This window comes from Lissotriton vulgaris, chromosome 12, assembly GCF_964263255.1.
Source record: "Lissotriton vulgaris chromosome 12, aLisVul1.2, whole genome shotgun sequence".
Lineage (NCBI taxonomy): Eukaryota > Metazoa > Chordata > Amphibia > Caudata > Salamandridae > Lissotriton > Lissotriton vulgaris.
Genome location: NC_141700.1, coordinates 518,272,065 through 518,296,498, shown reverse-complemented (window position 1 = coordinate 518,296,498; position 24,434 = coordinate 518,272,065). Strand labels below are relative to the sequence as shown.

At 47.9% G+C, this 24,434-nt stretch overlaps 1 protein-coding gene and 2 non-coding genes across 4 annotated transcripts in view; all 3 read left to right on the top strand.

Moving 5' to 3' along the window:
* VAC14 (VAC14 component of PIKFYVE complex) overlaps positions 1 to 24,434 on the top strand; it is a 1,981,056-nt gene that overhangs the window by 278,442 nt on the left and 1,678,180 nt on the right. The window lies entirely within an intron of this gene.
* On the top strand, positions 11,280 to 11,350 carry TRNAG-GCC (transfer RNA glycine (anticodon GCC)). The gene has a single exon. It is a non-coding gene; the product is annotated as a tRNA-Gly (tRNA).
* Positions 12,372 to 12,442, top strand: TRNAG-GCC (transfer RNA glycine (anticodon GCC)). Its single transcript has one exon. It is a non-coding gene; the product is annotated as a tRNA-Gly (tRNA).

Here is a 24,434-nt window from a genome sequence, read left to right as displayed (position 1 = left end):
GGCGAGGGACTATGGAGAGGGATGCGGCGAGGAAGCTGTGAGAAGGTACGTTAATTTCTTTATTTTTCAATTTACACCCACTTCTCCCACATTCACATACCCCCCTGCCCAGCTCCCCCCCAGGTATGCCCAAATTGAAAGGGGGCCCTAGCAAAACGTTGGGCATGCCAGCATTTTCATATTTACCCGTGTAGTCACAAGTTACAGGTCCTCACCGATCACAAGCCGTTGGTACCTTTTTTTTGAGGGACGGCGGGAAATGGACCCCCTCGGATAGAGCGATAGGTGGTCCAGCTTCAACAATACAACTTTGCCTTAGCATACCACGATGGTCTGACAGACGAGGAGCAGGGGCTAGAACGTGAATGTGGAGAAGCCGAGATGAATTGAGTGAAAGTACTGTGGGGCTCATGTTGAGAAGCCAGCAGATTGTGATCCCTCAGAGCATGTGGGGGTGCACAGTTGAGTTGGCTCATTAAGGCCACCAAGGGTTGACCAAAACAAGAGTACCTGCGTCATAAGGTGTGGTGTCCTGGAATGGATCGATTGGTGGAGGAGGTTGTGAGAAGCTGCCATTCCTGTCTGATTACTAGTATGCAGCCCCCAATGATGACTGTGATAGCTAAAAGCTTCTTTACCAAACCGTGGTCATCAGTGAGCATGGATTTTGGGAGCTTTCCAACAATCTCATCACAGGTTTCTGGCCATGGAGCTCATCGGCTTAACTGCGTTTGAGTGCGTTAACCTAGCTCAAGAAAACAATTGTAATGTTGGGACTGCCCGATGAAATCAAAACTGATAATGGTACGCCTTTTCAAGGCAAGAATTTCGAGAATATCTTCACTACCTCAATCACAAGCCAATGGGCAATTGGAGAGATATACGAGGGCACTCAATAAGGCTCTTCAGATAGGTATAGATCAAGGGGTGGAACTGGAAGGATGCTTACATCAGTTTCTGAGGGCCTATAGACAAACACATTATAGCACCACTTGATGTGAGCCAAGTGAGGTACTCGTGAAAAGGCCTGTGAGTGATCTGGTCCTGGTAAGTTCCAAATGGGAAACTGGAACATTGGATGTGACCGCAGCACAATCTAAAAGAAGGATGAACAATGACAGGGCCAGCTGGAAAAGGAGAGCCCAAGAACCAAAAATCTGAATAGGAAACCAGGTTGCCATATAAAAAATAGACACCTGGGGTGGAAATTGTGAACACCCTTTGAAAGAGAGAACTTGGAGGTTGTAAAGGTGCGAGGGACGATGATAGCCAGAAGACGAGAAGCAGTGGTTTCAAGAAATGTGTCCTGGTTCAAGAAGGCTCCTGGAATCCAGAGTAGGAAAGAGGAGAACGGCGTGTCCTTGCTGGACCAAAGTGCCATGGCAGGGAACCAAATGCTGGACAGTCCTGAAATGGACAGTCGGGATGTTTATCCTTAGAATGTGTTTGAGAGTTTGATGCCATCTCCTACCACCCAGGTGAGGAGTGATGTGCTGGCAACACAACGAGGGCATCCTTACCATCTGAGAGCAAATCCCAGGCCCAGCCAAAGACTGAAGGACATCTTGTGTTCAGAACGTGAAAGATCTACTTCTTCAGTGCATAATTCGGTCGCAAGGCAGAGGAGGAGCTTTGGGAATTAAAAGGCATGCTTAGGGGAGAGCGGATTTGTTGTGGTGGAGCTTGGCTCAGGATTCAAGGATTCGAGATTTTTGTCTCGCGCCTCATACTATCTTTCAACAACCTATCTGCTTTACCACCCCCCCCTCAGCCTCCTCTCCCTTCCCAGCCGCAGTCATTCGGACTTCTAATCAAATCTAATTCTCCAGATTGTCCCAACGTCAAGGCTCTGTAAGAGGGCTTTAATTCAGCCATCGGGTAAAATACAGCCAAAATAGTGCCAAAATAAAATACAGCTGAGCAATACTCTTTCCTTGCCAGCAGCATGGTTGAAAAGAGAAATCCGGCCAGACACAAACAGACACCTCCCAAAGAGCCTAAGTCCGCACCAACAGAGCCCGCAACAGCATAGTCCACACCAGCATAGTCCGCAGCTGAGCCCAGAATCTGAAGGAAAGAGTGAGGGGAACCGGGACAGTAACAAACCCGAGACCTCGGTATGGCTCAAATGGAACTTCAAATTTATCCTGGGAGGGAACCAGGAATTCATCTGATGATCAGCTCTACAGAGGAAGGTCCAAATACTATGCCCCGGGGCGGTATCCAAAACTACTTTAAAAAATGTACACGAACCGCGAGCTCATGTTGTCATCCCGTGAAAAATCCACAGGCAACCGTAAGGCGCACAATCTCCCTAACTAGGCCGCCTCTTATGAGCCCTGTGCCCGCCAAAGCCATTGAGGGCAAACTCAGGTGTGTAAAGTCTCACCTTCAAGACTGTGATCAAAGCACGAGGACCTTTCAAAACAATTGCTTTACAACAACAGTGCAAATCCACATAACTTCCCCAGCTCAGGGAACTGAACCTCAGCTAAGGTCTCTAACTCCACTGGAACCACCATCTCATCTTAAGGGGCAAAGACGGCATAGCATAGTAGATTCTGAGCAGGGGTCCGTATCAGGCCAGTTTTTAGCATCACTAGAAGTCCAGATAGACGCGCATATGGAAGCTTCTCTGGCTCACACGCCACTAATTAAGAGTGCTATTAGTACTCTCAATTCTCCGCACCAATCCCACGAACGTGACAGTGGCTCAGATAGCTCAGCAAGCCTGGCAATCTCAGTTACCTTGAACTGGAATCAGTCATTGTTTAAACAGGACACAATTGCCAAAGCTCTTCTTTGGCATCACAAAAAATGGGCCTCCAGATTGTCCTAATACAGTCGATTGCCACTATTCTAGTGGATCTAGGATATAGGTTGTCTTTGCTCAAACATAAACTAGGTCAAATAGAAGTGGGCCAATTCTGCTGTTGCACTCAATTAATTGACAAGCTGATATCACTACTAGAAATGTTAAGGGCCCTACTTGACAAACCAAAAAAAAACGTCACACCAAAATCCAAACAGTAGAAAACTGTAGTGATATGCCTTTAATAGATTTTGGAATGTGTAATGTTCTAGCAGTATTTCAGAGAGTTCACTATTAGAACAGATCATAAACCTTTGACTAAAGTATTAACTGATACTAAAGAGTGAATGAGTAATTCACAACAGAAAAACAAATTGTGTTTCGACAACAAACATGGAGTCAAGGATGTAAATATTCATGTTGGTCAATGGGTAAAAGTGAAACCCAGTAGGAAAATTGTAAAAGGTGACAATAGATTCAGTGAACGACAAAAAATTGTCAAACTAAATAGAAACACGTTCACAACTGGAAGATGGATCAATCTAACATATGAGGATATTAGCTTTAGTCAGGACACCTGATACTAAGGAAAAAAATCTGTACTTAGAATGATTCAAGTTTCGACAAGTATTGGTGGACCACCATTGACCGGAGTGATAATGTTAATTTACCTCTCTCCAATGATGAAGTGCATATATCTTCTGATAGTGAGCACAAACGAATTTCTGGTTCACTAGACAATAGCACAACTTCTAATTTGCCAGGTAACCAAAATTGCTTTGATAGGATTAGTGGTTTTGGCAGGAAATTTACCAAACCAAAAAAATGTGATGCCTATGTTTGTACTACGTATATTTAATCTTATATTTCATTTTTTTTCTTTTCTTTTTCCTACATAGAGGATATAGGGTGTTTGTTTAATTAAAGAAGGGGGATGTGTAGTGATATGCCTTTAATAGATTTTGGAATGTGTAATGTTCTATGTTCTTTGTACGTGTAAGATAGAATGCTATGCTTGGGTCAGTAGATATGCAGATGTAGACTTGTTATCACCTCCTTGCTTTCCTGTCCAGAGGTTGTAAATACATTACTTGAATACTTTACTTGGAAGTGTATTCATTACAAAAAACAACCATCAGCAGCTTCCAACCATATAACGGTGGATCCAGCCACGAGCCCAGTAACTCTTAGCTGTGATGACATCTCAAAGGCCAACCTTATTCTAAAACAAACTAAATGTCTCACATAATGTCTGAGTCCCAACAAAACCTCACACAGTACGGTCTCACTTTACTCACTTCGGGTGAAACTGCCCTTTCCAGAAGAGCAAAAATAAAACTGAAAAAAACTCTAAAAAAAAAAAACAACCAGCATCTACAAAAGAGGCACTCTGCAGCCATAGGTTTAAACCCTGTAGCAGACCCTATCAATCAACAAAGAAAGTCTTTTAAATTCTTCCCAATCTTCATCCAGAGTCTCAAAGAAAAACGTAACTCGAAGGGAAATGATATAGCTGAAACACGCCCAGGGCCCTGCATCTTGACAAATCAACACACTCCCGAGTGAAGAGAAAACTAGCATTTACAATGCAATGGTCTCGGCATCATTAAATGTGGAGCTATTGGCATTGCTCATGACATTTCTTTTTTTTTCTTTAAATCATAAATAAATGGCATTGTCATTTACATTGCCAGCACACAGCACTCAACAGCACTCTGCACTCTGCACTTAACAGCACACAGCACTCTGCACTCAACAGCACACAGCACTCTGCACTCAAAAGCACACAGCACTCTGCACTCAAAAGCACACAGCAATCTGCACTCAAAAGCACTCACTACTCTGCACTCACTGCTCTGCACTCTGCACTCACTACTCTGCACTCTGCACTCACTACTCTGCACTCTGCACTCACTACTCTGCACTCACTACTCGGCACTCACTACTCGGCACTCACTGTGATGGAATTGTTGGATGAGTAAAAGGGTGGCTGGATGGACTGCATGAAAGGGTAGGAGGAAGAACGTAAGAATGGATGTGTTGAAGGATTGATGGATGAGTGAAGCGGCAGATGGACAGATAGATGGATTGATGGATAGAATGAATGGGTGGATGGATGGACTGAGTGAAAGGGTGGATGATTGAAAGTATCGATGGATGGATGATTAAAAGGATTAGTGTAAAGATAGATGAGTGAAAGAATGGCTGTAAGAATGGATGAGTGAGAGAGTCGATGGATGAATGAAAGGGAGGATGTATGGATGAAAGGCGGGATTTATTGACAAGTGAAAGAATGGATGGGTGAATGAAAGGATGAGTGAAAGGGTGTTCGGAGGAATGAAGAGTGAAAGGATGGAAGGCTGGGTGAAGGGTGGATGGATGAATGAGTGAAAGAACCAGGCAGCCCACACACACCCTCCATAGGCCACCTGAAGCGATCTAGAACCAGGCCCCCGCCACCTGAAGCGATCTAGAACCAGGCAGCACACAGGCTCCCATCCACCTGAAGTGATCCAGAACCAAGCTGACCCCCGCCCCCAAAGGCCAGCTGAAGCACACACACCCTCCATAGGCCAACTGAAGCGATCTAGAAATAGGCAGGCCACAGGCCCCACCCACCTGAAGCGATCTAGAACCAGGCTGTCACAGACCCCCACTTCCACCCTTGCCTATCCTTACTTATCCTCTTCTCCTTGTCTTGGCGCCACGAAGGTACCTGCTCATGGTTTTTGGCGCTTAATAATCCACTCACATAAATAAGAGTAAAACTATAGCCCGAAATATCCAAGTACCCTTGTATGCAAGACCGGGTATCCTCTCGCTCACACCTCACTGCATCGACTGTATGAAAACGTGCCGCATCGTACCCCTCGACACGCTGAATCATCTTGGGTCTCACTTACACCATGCTTACCTACAGCATTACAGTGCAACTTCATACTCATTGCAGTCTATGTGCTATACAACTTCTAATAGCACAAAATCGAGCCCAATATATCTCACTAAACGTAAAACGACTGGACGACTCCGTCATAAATTGCTAAAAGACAATTCTACGTTCGTGGTCATTTCCTTTACACATAATAATTAGAAGTGTTCGTTCAATTACAACTGAAGTGAGCAAGGACTGCAACTGCAAGAATGCATACGTTGCTAACCCCCACTCACCACATGCATGTCTACATTACTAGACACAAATGTACTCGACCATACCCCGCTGTACCTCTGTTTTAAACCGCTGCGCTCAAATTAGGACGACTGCAAAAACAATAAGTGATGGACTGAATGTGGATCAATGTCACACACTCCCCCAGTCAAAAGATCTGGGCCCAAATCCATCGTTTTTTTGCACTCCACACCACCCTGGGTTAGACAATGGCGATATGCAAATCAGCTCTGACCCTGTTGCCCCATGGGAACAGTCCAGTCCGAACTACAAAAGCCATGTCCTTCCCAGAACGGAATCAAGCATCCGAGGACCGGACCGGTTTCGAGGTAACACCTCTCATCAGCCCGGCTAGCTTGACTCCAAGTGGTGTGGAGTGCCTGGGACCCACGTCTGGGCATCCCCAGCGCACTTAGGGCGGCAATTGCAAAAACAACAAGTGATGGACTGAATGTGGATCAATGTCACACACTCCCCCAGTCAAAAGATCTGGGCCCAAATCCATCGTTTTTTTGCACTCCACACCACCCTGGGTTAGACAATGGCGATATGCAAATCAGCTCTGACCCTGTTGCCCCATGGGAACAGTCCAGTCCGAACTACAAAAGCCATGTCCTTCCCAGAACGGAATCAAGCATCCGAGGACCGGACCGGTTTCGAGGTAACACCTCTCATCAGCCCGGCTAGCTTGACTCCAAGTGGTGTGGAGTGCCTGGGACCCACGTCTGGGCATCCCCAGCGCACTTAGGGCGGCAATTGCAAAAACAACAAGTGATGGACTGAATGTGGATCAATGTCACACACTCCCCCAGTCAAAAGATCTGGGCCCAAATCCATCGTTTTTTTGCACTCCACACCACCCTGGGTTAGACAATGGCGATATGCAAATCAGCTCTGACCCTGTTGCCCCATGGGAACAGTCCAGTCCGAACTACAAAAGCCATGTCCTTCCCAGAACGGACTCAAGCATCCGAGGACTGGACCGGTTTCGAGGTAACACCTCTCATCAGCCCGACTAGCTTGACTCCAAGTGGTGTGGAGTGCCTGGGACCCACGTCTGGGCATCCCCAGCGCACTTAGGGCGGCAATTGCAAAAACAACAAGTGATGGACTGAATGTGGATCAATGTCACACACTCCCCCAGTCAAAAGATCTGGGCCCAAATCCATCGTTTTTTTTGCACTCCACACCACCCTGGGTTAGACAATGGCGATATGCAAATCAGCTCTGACCCTGTTGCCCCATGGGAACAGTCCAGTCCGAACTACAAAAGCCATGTCCTTCCCAGAACGGAATCAAGCATCCGAGGACCGGACCGGTTTCGAGGTAACACCTCTCATCAGCCCGGCTAGCTTGACTTCAAGTGGTGTGGAGTGCCTGGGACCCACGTCTGGGCATCCCCAGCGCACTTAGGGCGGCAATTGCAAAAACAACAAGTGATGGACTGAATGTGGATCAATGTCACACACTCCCCCAGTCAAAAGATCTGGGCCCAAATCCATCGTTTTTTTGCACTCCACACCACCCTGGGTTAGACAATGGCGATATGCAAATCAGCTCTGACCCTGTTGCCCCATGGGAACAGTCCAGTCCGAACTACAAAAGCCATGTCCTTGCCAGAACGGAATCAAGCATCCGAGGACCGGACCGGTTTCGAGGTAACACCTCTCATCAGCCCGGCTAGCTTGACTCCAAGTGGTGTGGAGTGCCTGGGACCCACGTCTGGGCATCCCCAGCGCACTTAGGGCGGCAATTGCAAAAACAACAAGTGATGGACTGAATGTGGATCAATGTCACACACTCCCCCAGTCAAAAGATCTGGGCCCAAATCCATAGTTTTTTTGCACTCCACACCACCCTGGGTTAGACAATGGTGATATGCAAATCAGCTCTGACCCTGTTGCCCCATGGGAACAGTCCAGTCCGAACTACAAAAGCCATGTCCTTCCCAGAACGGAATCAAGCATCCGAGGACCGGACCGGTTTCGAGGTAACACCTCTCATCAGCCCGGCTAGCTTGACCTAAAGTGGTGTGGAGTGCCTGGGACCCACGTCTGGGCATCCCCAGCGCACTTAGGGCGGCAATTGCAAAAACAACAAGTGATGGACTGAATGTGGATCAATGTCACACACTCCCCCAGTCAAAAGATCTGGGCCCAAATCCATCGTTTTTTGCACTCCACACCACCCTGGGTTAGACAATGGCGATATGCAAATCTGCTCTGACCCTGTTGCCCCATGGGAACAGTCCAGTCCGAACTACAAAAGCCATGTCCTTCCCAGAACGGAATCAAGCATCCGAGGACCGGACCGGTTTCGAGGTAACACCTCTCATCAGCCTGGCTAGCTTGACTCCAAGTGGTGTGGAGTGCCTGGGACGGCATGTGGACAGCTCGTTCTTTGAGCTTGAAACCTGTTATCATGTATTCCCCCTAAACACGCGTTCAGTTCCGTGAATCGCATGGTGAGCGAGCAAGAGTTTACGGAATCCCAAAATATTGGTAACCAATCGGAGACAAGGAGACATAATCTACACATGACGAATCGTGGTCAAAATACTGGGTAGGTTGCGGGCCTGAAAACTGTCATTGGCTAAGAGAGTTCCTGTCGGTTAACAATTGGCTGTAGGGGTATCACGAAGCCGAACCACGGCTTGTGAGCGGCTGGATAGGAGAACGTTGATTGGATGTAAGAAGTAGCATGTGCCCCTGAGCAGAAATTACCTACAGCGCTTCCACTTCCGTCAGTGCGCTGGTTTGGATTGGGTGATCATGCCTGTCCGTCTCTGCCAGAGGACATCTAGGTCTAATGCAACGGGGACGGCCGGGGACACGCAGGGCCAGTGCCGGTGAGTAGACGCTGCGGAGTGGCGACGTTAGTATGAGTGGACTCCCCCACGGAGGAGCTCCCGTGGTACTGTCCGCCACCGATAGCCACCCAGCCAGTACGTGTCACCCTCTGCGGCCCCGCCCTCAGGAACACTGCGGCTCTGCGCTCGGAGTCCAGCTCAGTGCTAAAGAGCGCCTCAGAGTGCAATGTTTATGCTCTGGCAGTCAGAGACATTTTGAGTACATGCGTGCCTCCGACAGCCTCTGCTGTGCACACGCCATACCTGACAGTTGGTCGCTGCACACCTGACACCATGAGTGACATTACTTGGCAAGTAGCAATTTAAAGATCAAATAAACTGGAGTGGTTATTGAGGAAGTGAGGGGGAAGAAGGCACAAACCGACACGGACAGCGAAAATACACGGAGAGCGGGAGGGGGCGGGAAACAGACAGGGGGAAGAAGGCACAAACAGACACGGACAGCGAAAATACACGGAGAGCGGGAGGGGGGCGGGAAACAGACAGGGGGAAGAAGGCACAAACAGACACGGACAGCGAAAATACACGGAGAGCGGGAGGGGGGACAGCGGGAGCCACGAACAGCGGAAGGTTCCAAATTTTTCGGATTTGGGGGCGTGTTCGGTAGGCGTGGCCAAAAAGTGGAAAGAAGAACACCGAACACACCTCCAAATCCGAAAAAGACGGAGCCTATTTGGAGTGAAGGCTCTCTCCTCCAATGGCTGGCCTCCATTTAGGAAGCCAGCCAATGGGAGAGAGCCAAAATTAGAGGCAGGATGAAGAGCCCCTCTAAGAAACATAAGATCTCGCTACTTCCGGTTCTGATGAACCGGATAGTACCGAGACCTAAAAAGGGACGAACAATTGACGCAAACCACTAACAACCAAGCTCAAGGCAACCCATGTGTCTCGTCACTGCCCCCCCCCCCCCCCTTGTACAAAGGATATCACATGACACAATGGCGAACATGTACTTATGTACGAGCCTTGCTCAAGGAATACAACTAAATATGGGAATCAGAAGGCTTTAGCTCACTCCTATATACACCTCCAACCGCTACCATTGGCCCTATCTCCACCACAACCAGCCTGGCTCCATCGAATGAAATCTTTACCACCATTACCCCCAACTCTGCACTCCCACGATGCCTACACAAACTGCCCTCCAATATGGAAACTTGACGGACAGCATCGCTGCTTCGGGAGACAACAAGGGTTGGACCCAGGAAAACCAGATCAGTAGAAGCAGGAAAAATGCGGAATCTATCAAAGTCACCCACATGGCCCAGTCCCCGAGGGTGAACGAGCAATCACCCAGTGCATAACTGTATTTTGTCCCGTGTTGAGCTATTTTATTATTTTTGATTACAGGTTAGGAGGAATGTAGTAAGCCTCCCGGCCACTGCCTCAATATGTTGCGACTTTTACCCGTGGGCTGGGCTCGGCCCAGAGTAATAAGTGAAGTTGAACTTGACGCTCGTTGCCAGTGCACGCAAGTGTGCTGTGTCGTTAAGTTGTATGTGCACGTGGTAGGTCCCACTACTGCCCCCAACCAGTAAAGGGTGTTGTCCCTGCTACAATGCCCTCCAGCATGTGGCTTTCGTGGCCACTCCATCCCTCACACCCTTTTACTTTCGCGGCTCCTCCTGTGTTGCTTTGGTCTCCCCCTCCCTCCTGCATGTTGCTTTGCCATATCCCCCCTCGTGCAGCTTTCGCTCCCCTGCGCGCTAAGAAAACAATAGCAACAAAAACGACACCTCATCAATCATATTGTAAGTGTGAGCATCTACCAATTGTCATGAGTGGCTGCGTCAACAGCTGTTTTCTTGTACTTGAGCCATGCTCCACAGCATCGCGGATACTGTTCAGCGTGCCCAAAAAACAGAAAATTAAACTCCAGTTTTCGCCGGCGCACTGACTACCCAGAAAAGTACAATACATCCAGCAGCTGTTAAGTATTTCCAAAAGCCACCAACCGGTGCAGTGTTCACTCACACACAGAGGCTCAGCAGGTAAGGGGTGGCCCTGGCATGCCCGCGTGATGGCAGCACAGGCAGGAGTGCTGGTTTCACCTCGCGTGTACAGGACAAACAGCAGTAGGTTAACCTTTCACTGAACAGGTGTAGTACAGGCGTCAGCAGTACCGGCTTTGGTGAAACATGACCGCACAGCAGTAGTAGTGCTGTGTTTATTTCACGAACGCAGATAAGTAAAGCCCAGATAAAAACAGCTCAGAGTTGCCTCACATGCTCACAGCAGAGGCAGCAGCCGAGCACATTACTCGGAAAATGCCACTTCAAAGGTAGAGGCAGCTTTTTCCATCTTTCTGTTGAAGCTGTTACACATGGGGAGCTAGGGTGGAGTATCTGTTGCCGGGGCTTGCTAGCAGCTGAGAGCTCTTCCAGCTGTGCTGGCGCTCAAGAACAGCTGGAGGGGGTGTGCTCTCAGCTGCAGCATTGGTGGTTCAGTGGTAGAATTCTCGCCTGCCACGCGGGAGGCCCGGGTTCGATTCCCGGCCAATGCAGGCTGAACTTTTTTTCCTCAAAAATTTCGCACTATCATACTTTACTCCTCCTAAAATACGAGGAAACCTCAATTACGTGCATTCTAATTTTTAAAAAGATCGTGTTCTTGTATGTGTGCCTGTGTACTCATTCCTTTTCTTGGGGGCATCTTGCAGCTTATGTATTCTCTCTGTGCGACCCTCGCAGGATAGAGCCCCTCAGCTGGAGCTCTGACTGGGCTGATTGGATTACTCACGATAAAGCAGCCCGACAAATGCTTAGCCGCTATTGCACAAGGCAATACCCGCGAACACCTCCCTCGTACGCAGCCGGTTTGTCACTGTGTAAATGACTCGTATTAGAGTCGAGATAGGGCGCGGTATCCAAGGACCCCATAGGCGGCACTAGTGTCCGCTTCCCTCTGACCAGAACCGGGGCAGTTCAGAGCAGGAGGGGCAGCTGAAGCCAAGCTTGGCTCAGTCACACAGCAGCGGAGCAAGTCTCAGTCATCCGTGCACAGACGGGTATTGGATGGTCTCCTGTAGCTTCCCTGGCATCTACAACTGGTGTAAGAGTGTTTGCTGGGGACCTGGGGTGTAAACCCGTGTCTGTTCAACGCTCTTTTCCTCGCGCGCACACGAGAACAGGAGGCAGCCCGGCAGTGGAAGTGCAAGCCTCCTCCACAACGGGCGCTAGGGGCAGCCACTGACTAACCCTCCATCGTGCTACGGAACAGAAGTGAGCGGGCAGTTGTGGTGCAAGGCTCGCCAACTCGGAAAGGAGGTGCAACACTGCCCAAAAGTAGTTGCACAAGCGTCAGTCTCACCGCCATGGCGCAGCAGCACTGATATCAGCCCCAGGTAAAGACAGACCGAAAAGGTGAGTGTCACCAGGATGCAGGGTTTCCCTTCTTTCGGTTCAAGCTGTTGCATGTACTTTCTGCAGCAGGGTATTTGCTGCTTCCATCAGGTTATCATCTGAGAGCTCCTCCAGCTGTGCTGGCGCACAAAAACAGCTGGAGGGGGTGTGCTCACAGCTGCAGCATTGGTGGTTCAGTGGTAGAATTCTCGCCTGCCACGCGGGAGGCCCGGGTTCGATTCCCGGCCAATGCAGGCTGTACTTTTTTTTTTTCTTACTCTAAAAATATCTCATTACCTAAACCGCAAGGAATAAAAAACCGGTTTCAAGTGTCATAAATTATGTTTAAGAATAATTCAGGCGCATCCACGAGTGTCTTTGTGATGACGGGAATAAACATGCTGTACATATATGTGCACTCTTTCTGCTGGTCGAGGCTGAGGCCATCTCGCAGCTTTTGGATTCTGTCTGTGAATGGTGGGCATTAGCAGGACAATGTCCCCCCGATGCCGCTCTGGCTGTTGAGCGTATGACCGACATAGTGCAGCGCCCAGGTATTCCTCACAGACCAGTGAAGAGGACGGTACAGCAGAGCCCAGCAGTACCAGTGCAAGCGTCAGTGACACAGTAGAAGTCCAGCCCAGACACCAATCAGTAAACTGGCACGGTATATTGAAGACGGTAGCGGAGCAAGCTGTGGTCTGGCGTAGCAGTCCAGCAGAAGTACCAGCGCTGCAGGCTTGAGGACGGCACACGTATAGAAAGGCGCAGAGTTCCTTCAATACCCAGACCTAACTGATCGAGCCGTGCCCTTTCAGCTGAACACTCCCACTGCCAGGGTAAAGACAATGGCTTTAAGTGGGCCGGGTCTTGCCGGTGCTGAGCACCGACAGTTCTTAAAAGCAGATGCCGAGACGGGTACCTATCGGGCTCTCCATTTCAGCCCTCACCCTTAGGTTGGAAAAGCAAATCTTAACTATGCAGCAGTATCACTACTCAAAGACTTTGATGTAACTTCAAAAAGACTCGTTTAGTTATGTCAGTCTCATCATTTCAGAACTGACGCATTTACAATATTATGTACAACAAAGCCATAGTCGTTGCTTATTTATTATATGCAACTAACAACCATTGATAAAGCCAATATGCCTGGCTTGTTGGAGGTGTAATGTTAATTGTTGGATTATATGTCTGTATGCCATGACACAAGCAGACAAATATCAGTTTGGGGTGGGGGGACACTATGCTAAGTGCAGATGTTTAGCTAGCGTGTTTTAAGCCACGATGGAAGATCCCCCCCCCCCCCCCCCCCCCACTTTTTTCATCCCACTTAAAGCCTTGGTAAAGACAGTATGTGGCAACAGGAAACAGCGCTTTTCTTCTTTCTATTGACAATTGATGCTGAAACATGTCGGTGCTCACGCTGAGAATTTGCTGTCTCCGTGAGCCCTTCCAGCTGTGTAGACGCACACAAATAGCTGTTGGCAGTATCCTCTCAGCTGCAGCACTGCAGCTGAGAGGATACCACGCGGGAGGCCCGGGTTCTATTGCCGGCCAATGTAGGTTGCATTTTTTTACTCCCTTTAAAACAAGCATTTGCTATGCAATAGGTCTCGCATTAGGAAAGTTTGAGCTATTGGTATTGTAAATGACACATTTTTTATTTATGTTTTGTTTTTGAAAATAGCGAAATTAATAGCTTTGTCATTTACAATGCCAATAGTTATAACTTTCGCAAATGTGACACCTATAGCATTTTGTAATGCAATATGTGTTGCATTTACGTGACTTACATGTATTGATATTACAAATAACAATAGCTTTTAATTTTTTTCAATAATTAATACTTAAATAAAAGTTATTGTAATTTATAATGGCAATAGCTTAACGTTTTGTAAATAACTTTTGTGAAGATTATGTTCAGTGTATTTTATTGTGACGAAAATCCAAGAACAGAAGTGAAATATTAACATCTTTTTGTTACATTTGTAATAAAGCTTGAAACATTGAGAGAACACATTTGAACCAGGTGTTGTTGAATGGTTGCACAGATTGATGCTGTGGTGGCGCTGAGTGATGTTGTGATGGGGAACGAGTGACGCTGTGGCATTCAGTGATGCTGTGGTAGCGCATAGTGATTTTGTGGTGCCACTGAGTGCTGTGGTGGTGCGGAAAGATGCTGTATGCTATGCTATGTTTTGTTTTGTTTTGTTATGCTATGCTATGTTTTGCTATCCTAAGCTTTGAATTGTTATGCTATGCTCTGCTGTGTTATGCTATGCTATGTTTTGTTATGTTATGCTATGTTTTGCTATGCTATGCTTTGCTATGCTATGCTATGCTATGCTTTGTTATGCTATGCTATGTTTTGTTATGCTATGCTATGTTTTGTTGTGTTTTATTATGCTATGCTTTGTTTTGCTATGCTATGTTATGCTATGCTATGTTTTGTTGTGTTTGGTATGCTATGTTTTCCTATGCTATTATATGTTTTGTTTTGCTATGCTATGTTTTGTTAAGCTATGCTCTGTTTTGTTGCGTTTTGCTATGTTTTGTTATGCTATGCTATGTTTTGTTTTGCTATCCTATGCTTTGTTTTGTTATCCTATGCTTTGTTTTGTTATGCTATGTTTTGCTGTGCTATGCTAAGCTTTGTTTTGTTATGCTATGTTGTGTTTTGATATGCTATGCTATGTTTTGTTGTGTTTTGTTATGCTATGCTATGTTTAGCTATGCTTTGCAATGCTGTTTTGTTATGTATGCCATGTTTTGTTATGCTATGCTATGTTTTGTTGTGTTTTGCTATGTTATGTTATGCTATGTTTTGTTATGTTATGCTATGTTTTGTTCTGCTATGTTTTGTTGTGTTTTTTTATGCTGTTTTGTTATACTATGCTATGTTTTGTTTTGCTATGTTTTGTTATGTTATGCTATGCTTTGTTATGTTATGCTATGCTTTGTTATGCTGTTTTGCTATGTTTTGTTATGCTATGCTATGGTTTGTTGTGTTTTGCTATGCTGTTTTGTTTTGTTATGCTTTGCTATGCTGTTTTGTTATGCTATGTTTTGTTTTGCTATCCTATGCTTTGTTTTGTTATGCTATGTTTTGCTATCCTATGCTTTTTTGTTATGCTATGCTATGCTGTGTTTTGTTATGCTATGCTGTGAGGTTGAGTGAGGGTGAGGGTGTGTGAGGGTGTGAGGGTGTGTGAGTGAGGGTGAGTGAGGGTGTGTGAGGGTGAGGCGGTTTAAGGGTGAGGGTGTGTGGGTGAGGGGGGTGTGTGTGTGAGGGTGAGTGAGGGTGTGTGAGGGTGATGAGGGGGTGTGAGGGTGAGGGGGTGTGAGGGTGAGTGAGCGGGTGTGAGGGGGTGTGGGGGTGAGTGAGAGGGTGTGAGGGTGAGTGGGTGTGAGGGGGTGTGAGGGTGAGGGTGTGTGTGAGGGTGAGGGGGTGTGTGAGGGTGAGGTGGTGGGTGAGGGGGTGTGTGAGGGGTGTGGGGGTATGAGGGGGAGGGTGTGTGAGGGGAAGGGGGTGTAAGGGGGTGGGGTTGTGAGGGTGAGGGCGTGGGGTTGTGAGGGTGAGGGGGTGTGAGGGGGAGGGGGTGTGAGGGGGAGGGGGTGTTAGGGTGAGGGTGGTGAGGGGTGTGAGGGTGAGGGTGAGAGGGTGTGTGAGGGGGTGTGAGGGGGAAAGGGTGTGTGAGGGTGAGAGGGTGTGTGGGGGGGGTGAGGGTGTGTGAGGGTGAAAGGGTGGGTGAGGGTGTGTGTGGGTGAGGGTGAGGGGTGTGTGGGTGAGGGGGTGTGAGGGTAAGGGTGAGGGGGTGTGAGGGTAAGGGTGAGGGCGTGTGAGGGTGAGGGTGTGTGAGTGAGGGGTGTGAGGGTGTGGGGGGTGTGAGGGTGTGTGATGGTGTGTGATGGTGAAGGGGTGTGATGGTGAAGGGGTGTGATGGTAAGGGTGTGTGAGAGTGAGAGGGTGTGTGAGGGTGAGAGGGTGTGAGAGGGTCTGTGAGGGTGAGGGTGAGGATGAGGGGGTGTGAGGGGCAGGGTGTGTGAGGGGGAGTGTGTGTGAGAGTGAGGAGGTGTGTGAGGGTGAGGAGGTGTGTGAGGGTGAGGGGTGTAAGGTTGAGGGTGTGTGGGGAGGAGGGGGGAGGGTGAGGGGGTGTGTGAGGGGGTGTGAGGGTGAGAGGGTGTGTGAGGCTGAGAGTGTGTGGGGGGTGAGGGTGTGTGAGGGTGAAAGGGTGGCTGAGGGTGTGTGAGGGTGACTGGGTGTGAGGGTAAGGGTGAGGGTGTGTGAGGGTGTGTGAGTGAGGGGATTTGAGGTGGTGTGTGGGGGGGTGAGGGGGTGTGAGGGTGAGGGGGGTGAGGGTGTGTGATGGTGAAGGGGTGTGAGGGTGGGTGAGAGGGTGTGTGAAGGGTGAGAGGGTCGGTGAGGGTGTGTGAGGGTGAGGATGAGGGGCTGTGAGAGTGAGGATGAGGGGGTGTGAGGGGGAGGGTGTGTGAGTGAGGAGGTGTGTGAGGGTGAGGAGGTATGGGAGGGTGAGGGGGTGTGAGGGTGATGGGGTATGAGGGTGAGGGTGTGTGGGGGTGAGTGAGGGTGAGAGGGTTGTGAGGGTGAGGGTGAGTGAGGCTGTGTGAGGGTGAGAGGGTGTGTGAGGGTCCAAAGTAAATGGTGGCAGGGCAGACATACGACGGAGAGAAGAGGCTGCATGGTGACTGCATTGGTCAGTTTCAGAATCAGGAGGGGCAGAGTTAGCACAGTCTGCGAAGGATCAATGTGTCTAGAGGCAAAGCATAGCGGATGTAGCATTGCAGCTAGCAAGTCGAGTGTTTTCAAGCTGAGTGTCCCTAGAGAAATGGCAACACAGCAACAGCATTTGAGTAGCAAGGCTACTGTAAACAAGCACGGTAGGCTTTCACTTTCGTCCAGAAAAAAAAACGAGAAAGGTACAGAGAACGCTGAACAAAACACGGCTTCCCCGTGAAATGGATGCAAAAAAAACAAGCTCTGCATTGCTGTGGCCGGGGGAGCGGGAGCGTATTCCTTTGAAGTCTGATGGGTGGGCAGGGGGGCGGCTTGGGAGAGGATTCCTTTGAAGTCTGATGCCTAGGCCAATGGTGTTTGATGTGCACGTGCCTGCCTCACATGAACTGTACCCGATCCGCAGGCTAGGTAGACTTTTCGGACTGCTTACTATAATCTCCCCTTTACAATCCCTAATGGGATAGAATAGTCGAGACCTAAAAAGAACGAATAATAAGAAGGTGGAAACCTAGAGTAAAGCTTCGTAAAGTATTTTTACGAAGGCTTCAGCCACGTCCACAAGTGTACTTTGCATTTTGGTGATCAACGGATGCTTGATATAAATATAATTACAATATGTGTGTGACTGTATGCATCCATCGTCTGGTCTCAAGTGCGGGTCATCTCGCAGCTTGTGGATTTGGTCTGTGAATGTCGGACATTTGCAGTCAGAGTCCCTGCAGTGGTGCTCTGGCTCTTGAGTGAATGACTAACGACGGCGCATTGCCCACCACATAGCTCACAGTTGCAGTACAGAGCAAGGAACAGCAGAGCCCAAGCGTGTCAGTGCAAGCGTCAGTCTCACAGTAGAAGTACAGCACATGCATCCGTAATGTATGTTAGCTATCTGTGTACAGGTGTGATAAGTGCCACGGTCCGGTCCGAACAAGCATCAGGGAGGGTTCACTTCAGGAGTCCACATGGGTTGCGCACAGATAAAAACAGTGCAGTTGCCATCCCGTGCCCACAGGTGTGCCACGCATCAGCGGCGCAGAGTTGCCCGTGCATGCCCACAGCACAGGTACACCATATGTATCATCGGTGCAGAGTTGTCCTTGCATGCCCCAGGGATGTGGAATTCCTATAGCCCGACTCCCAGGACATACTGTTTGGGGTCAAGGGCAACACGTTTTCAAGTGTATTTTGTCCTTGGGACAAGTAGGCCCAACCCCCTACAGCACAAACCCTTTGGCTGCCAGTTTACAGTATCACTTTATGGATCTGGAAAGGGAAATGTCTGCAGTTAAGGTAATATTTGTGTCCATGTGTTAAATGCTGTTCAAGCTTGTATATATGGTTCTTTAATGCAAAGCCTTTATTATTAGGGTGAGCACTAAAAGTAAACGCTGTAAGCTCGGCCTGCACTACTGACGGTGGTTTCAGTATAAATGTGTATACATGTTTTCAAAGTTTAGTAATATGAGGCTATGTATAATGCTCCCAGAATGCTCTCTGATTATATGCAAATATGTTCTGAAGCTTCAAAGCTAGAGTGATAATTCTTTGCTTTCAAAATAAAATGTTTAAAAAAAAATGCAAGTAGGAAAAAAAACATTTTGCTACTGTAAGATTTTAGATACCATATCTTTGCAGCATCATTTAGCAACATGTTGATGTATGCTTGTATTTCCCAAAAAATATTCGTAATGGAAAATCAGTGTAACCAGTTAAAATACGATTACCGGAAACAAAAATAAACAAGCATTGGCAAAGCCAGTAGGTCTGAAATTGGTGGTCAGCCTTTTGGTTTTGTCAGTGCGTGACTTGTTCAGGCATGGTTTTTGCTAAAATTGTATCCGTGTGGGAGCTGCTGGGCCCTCACAATTCTAACAAGCATTGGCAAAACAAAAAATGTTTTTGGTCTCAAAAAGCACACATTGCCACAGCAGTTCCAGGCACTGAACACAACTACTTTGTGTGCCAATATGCTCCTTGTCAAAGAGCAGAATACTGTCACTGACAGTGAAGTCATCTGATAGACGGAGAGAAAAAGAGAGCGAGAGAGAGACAGAATTTTACTAAACACAATAGGTCATGGTTAACGCCAGGCCTAATTAGAAGCCCAATTATTAACGAAAGTCTCAAATGTGCATCCATGGCATATATCCCTGCATTAAGTGCATATATAGTTTCCATGAATTCACAAGAATTTACAGAAGTAGGCCAAGAAATAGTACTCCTAGAAATTATTTGTGAACTGCATTTTAGCATGAGCACATGTGCATGTGTAGATTGGCTCATATGAAAATCTTAATGTTTCAAGTTCACTTTTCCTCTAACCACTTTTTTCCCGGCGCTGGAAGAGGATTTACGTCTGCGACTGTCAGGAGTAAATTTCCAACCTTTTTCAGTACGGGAAAATATTTGAAAAGAGTTGGTGCAAACCCAACACGCACGTTAGTAGGTTTGCACAGACTCAAACGGGCATTCCAACCCTTGAACTATTTCTTACCAATACCTTCAGTCCAGTATGTGGACTTGCAGAAACGTGGCAGCATAAGGGAATTGCTAGTATGCAACCCTACTATGGTACGAGCCCTGGCATAATTAGAGAGGTTATATCAGAACTCTTATATAATGAGATTGCTGCCGTAATTTGTCACCGTATTACATGGCACAAAAGGGACAAGTGGATTTTGTTACAGGGCAAGTAGTTTTATGAAGCAACCTGCCCCATGGACAAGGAGATATTTTATTAAATTCCACACCCCTGATGCCCACAGCCCAGGTACGCCACGTGTATCCGCGGTGCAGAGTTGCACTTGAATGCCCACAACGCAGGTACGCCACGTGTATCCGTGGTGCAGAGTTGCCCTTGCATGCCCACAGCGCAGGTACGCCACGTGTATCCGCGGTGCAGAGTTGCCCTTGCATGCTCACAGCGCAGGCACGCCATGGGTATCCGCGGTGCAGAGTTGCCCTTGCAGGCCCACAGCACAGGCACGCCACGTTTATCCGCGGTGCAGAGTTGACCTTGCATGTCCACAGCACAGGCACGCCACGTGTATCCGCGGTGCAGAGTTGCCCTTGCATGCCCACAGCGCAGGCACGCCACGTGTATCCGCGTTGCAGAGTTGCCCTTGCATGCCCACAGCGCAGGCACGCCACGTGTATCCGCGGTGCAGAGTTGCCCATGCATGCCCACAGCCCAGGTACGCCACGTGTATCCGCTGTGCAGAGTTGCACTTGCATGCCCACAGCGCAGGTACGCCACATCTATCCGCGGTGCAGAGTTGCCCTTGCATGCCCACAGCACAGGTACGCCACGTGTATCCGCGGTGCAGAGTTGCCCTTGCATGCCCACAGCGCAGGTACGCCACGTGTATCCGCGGTGCAGAGTTGCCCTTGCATGCCCACAGCGCAGGCACGCCACGGGTATCCGCTGTGCAGAATTGCTCTTGCAGGCCCACAGCGAAGGCACGCCACGTTTATCCGCGGTGCAGAGTTGCCCTTGCATGCCCACAGCGCAGGCACGCCACGTGTATCCGCAGTGCAGAGTTGCCCTTGCATGCCCACAGCGCAGGCACGCCACGTGTGTCCGCAGTGCAGAATTGCACTTGCATGCCCACAGCGCAGGTACGCCATGTGTATTCGCGGTGCAGAGTTGCACTTGCATACCCACAGCGCAGGTACGCCACGTGTATCCACGGTGCAGAGTTGCACTTGCATGCCCACAGCGCAGCCCTTGAATGCCCACAGCGCAGGTACGCCACGTGTATCCGCAGTGCAGAGTTGCCCTTGCATGCCCACAGCGCAGGTACGCCACGTGTATCCGCTGTGCAGAGTTGCCCTTGCAGGCCCACAGCGCAGGCACGCCACGTGTATCCGCGGTGCAGAGTTGCCCTTGCATGCCCACAGCACAGGTACGCCACATGTATCCGCAGTGCAGAGTTGTCCTTGCATGCCCACAACGCAGGTACGCCACATATATCCGCAGTGCAGAGTTGTCTTTGCATGCCCACAGCACAGGTACACCACATGTATCCGCGGTGCAGAGTTGCCCTTGCATGCCCACAGCACAGGTACGCCACATGTATCCGCGGTGCAGAGTTGCCCTTGCATGCCCACACCACAGGTACGCCACATGTGTCCGTGGTGGAGAGTTGCCCTTGCATGCCCACAGCACAGATAGCTGCAGTGCACGTTCCTCTGAACACATTATTTAAATACATTCTGTGTCACCAGAAAGCAGCGTTTATTTCTTTCCATTCAAACTGGACTGGAACTCGGGCGGGGCATCTGATGACTGAGGCCAGCAATCAGCTGATGGCTTTTCCAGCTGTGCAGGCACACAACAGCTGGAAGAGGCTGCTCCCAGCTGTAGAATTGGTGGTTCATAGTAGAATTCTCATCTGCCAAGCATGGGGCCTGGGTCCCATTCCCGTCCAATGCAGGCTGTACTTATGTTTTTTAAAAGGGAGTAAAATAAAATTATTCTCATGACCTCTGAAGGTGGAGGAAACCTGGGGTGAATTGTCACAAAGTAGTTTTAAGAAGGCTTCAGCAGCGTCCACAAGTGTACATTGTATGATGGGAATAAATGCAGGAGCGCATGCATGATGTATGGGATGTAATCGACAAGCTTTGGTAAAGCCTATAGGTTGCGCCTCTGCAAAAGCTATTGGCAAAGCCAGTGTGTTTTAGCCATTGACCATTGGGGGTGGAGCAGATTACGAGCGAGTCACGGTCCTTATCGTAGGATACCACTATGTTCTCTGCTTAAAATCTGGGAGATGGCATTTCATTGAATTGCCTCCCTGGAAAGGATGAGAGAGAGACATAATTCACATGGGTATCTTCACCAACTCATCAGCGATCAGCCTGAGAGCCGCTTCTGCCCTTTATCCTTTGTTGCATGGCTGGGCATTGTTCTCTTCTACTCGTATAAGATATCAGTTGGAGACGTGGACATAGCACTATTTAACCGGTATCATCCATCTAGTATCTCAGAACTCTATAGAAGCTCCGCTTTAGCGTATAGAGATCAGTCAACAGCAAAGTTTCCCTCAGGATGCACCCCTTGTCGCCCTGCTGTTGGTGTTGTTTAGCACCCTGAAGAAGATGTGTCCAAGATTGTGGATCTCCATCGAAACACTCGTCTGCTCATTTTTAGATGACAAGATGCGATCATTAGGAAATCCAAGGGATGATACATTGGGCAATCATTTTTAAGAAACAACCTCATTACATGTTTGTATACACAATTAGTGAATATTGATCTATATTTCTTGCTTGCCCAGTGTCTGTTTTGCTACTTTTTTGTTTTCGTCTTGTTGGTCTGTGATTTCTTGGTGTGTGAAAGGGTTGTTTGTTTGAACGAATGTGGTGTGAGCGGTACGCGTGACGTGTTTCAGTATCATTGGTGGTATTTCTATGGTCATTTGTAAGGGTATCCACTTCTTTTCTATTTATGGACTTTGTGGAATGTCTTGTATTGTGATATCTATGGATATATGAACATTTATATAGATATGATTACAATAGACAATATATATTTTTGATAAAATTCTGAGTGATGAGATATTTGTTGATCTTCCATCTGCTGTTTAAATATTATCGTTGAGTCTATATGTATATATATCACGACTCCTAGATGACTTGGTAAGCATCTTTTGAAGTACATTGAGATACTCCGCCAATTGAATTTATCAGGCAGTTTTCCTATTTTTTTGCGGATGCATTAGCTATGTTGCATACCACCATGGCTGCTTTTCAGCATGGCTAAAAGTTAGTGACGGAGAGGAGAGTGTCGTGGAGTGTCGTAGAGTGGGATGGGGAAGAGTGAACCAGAGAGTTGTAGAGTGGAGTGACTGAGAGTATGGTGTATTGGAGTGGCATAGTGTGGTGTCGCGTATGCTGATGTGCATTGCAGCGGCATACAGTAGAATGGACTAGTGTAGAGTGCACTGGCGTAAAGTGTTGCAGAGTATAGTGATGTAGAGTGCAGTGGCATTGAATTTAGTGGCGTACAGTGCAGGGTCGTAGAATGGAGTGGCTTAGATTAGAGTGGTGCATAGTACAGTGGAGTGGCGCAGTGTGTGGTGGCATAGTGGCGTGAAGTTAAGTGGCATAGAGTGCAGTCGTGTAGAGTGGTGCAGTACAGTGCAGTGGCGTAGAGTGGAGTAGTGCAGAATAGGGCGGTGTAGAGTTCAGTTCCAGAGAGTGCAGTGCTGCAGAGTGTCAGTGCAGTATAGTTGATGCAGAGTATAGTCAATGGTGTAGAGTGCAATGACACAGCGTGAAGTTATGTGCAGAGTGCAGTGGTTAAGAGTAAAGTGCAATTGTGTGAAGTGCAGTGGTTAAGAGTTGAGTGGTGCAAAGTGGAGTAGAGTGCAGTGGTGTAGAATAGATTGTTTCAAAGTAGAGTTAAGTAACAGAGTGGAGTGGTGCTGGGTAGAGTGGCACATTGTAATGGAGATAGTGCAGAGGCATAGAGTGCAGTGGTGCAGAGTAGATTAGAATGGCTTACAGTGGATTGGCGTAGAGTTCAGGGGCATAGAGTGCAGTGTTGAAGAGTGGAATAAAGTGCAGTGTTGCCAAGTGGCGTAGAGTACAGTGGTGCAGAGTAGATTAGTGTGGGCTAGGCTGGAGTGGTGATGAGTGCAGTGGCGAAGAGTGCAGTGGTGTAGAATAGATGGCGAAGAGTGCAATGGCAAGGAGTAGAGTTTTAAAGGGTAGAATAGAGGTGTAGGGTGAAGTGGCATAAAGTGCAGTGGCTTAGAGTTAAGTGGCACAGAGTGGAGTCGATTGGAGTTGCGCAGAGTAGAGTGCAGTGGTGTGGAGTGCATTGGTGTAGAGTGGAGTAGAGTGCAGTGACATAAAGTGCTGTGGTGCTGTGTAGAGTGGAGTATGCATGGTGTGGTAGCATGCTGCCGTTACAGACAACGATAATGGGGGTGTGTGGAGCACACCTGTTTAATCTGATTAACAGTCTTGTCAATCGGTGCAGCAACTGTTTAGGTTTGTCACGCCTAATTGTAGTAAACTGGTTATGATGGGCTAAAAACTCATCTAGTTGCGCACTGTGCACATGGTGTTGTCCTACACCTTAGATATTTGTACTCATACACTTCTTTAAACAATTGAATATCAGTTATTTATTTTCATAATCTGATTGATTCACATTATCATCACAAAATTCATTTTCTATACATATATCCACTTTCAATCACAATTTATACAATTCATTGTTTAGTGATACCAATATTTCCAAAATATAACCATTGATCACTTTTCACATTTTTTCACTCCTTGCCCAATGCATTTCGGTACCAACTGGTACCTTCATCAGGGGTTGATCTGAAAACATAAAAAGGTAAACCGTGTAAGTGTTGTGTATTCAATTTGCCCATGGGTATGTTCACTTATAAATGTTTGCAATGTCCTACCTGTTCGTGGTTTTTTATTTATGAGTGAGCTGTAAAATAAAACCATGGTAGCTCATGTTACAT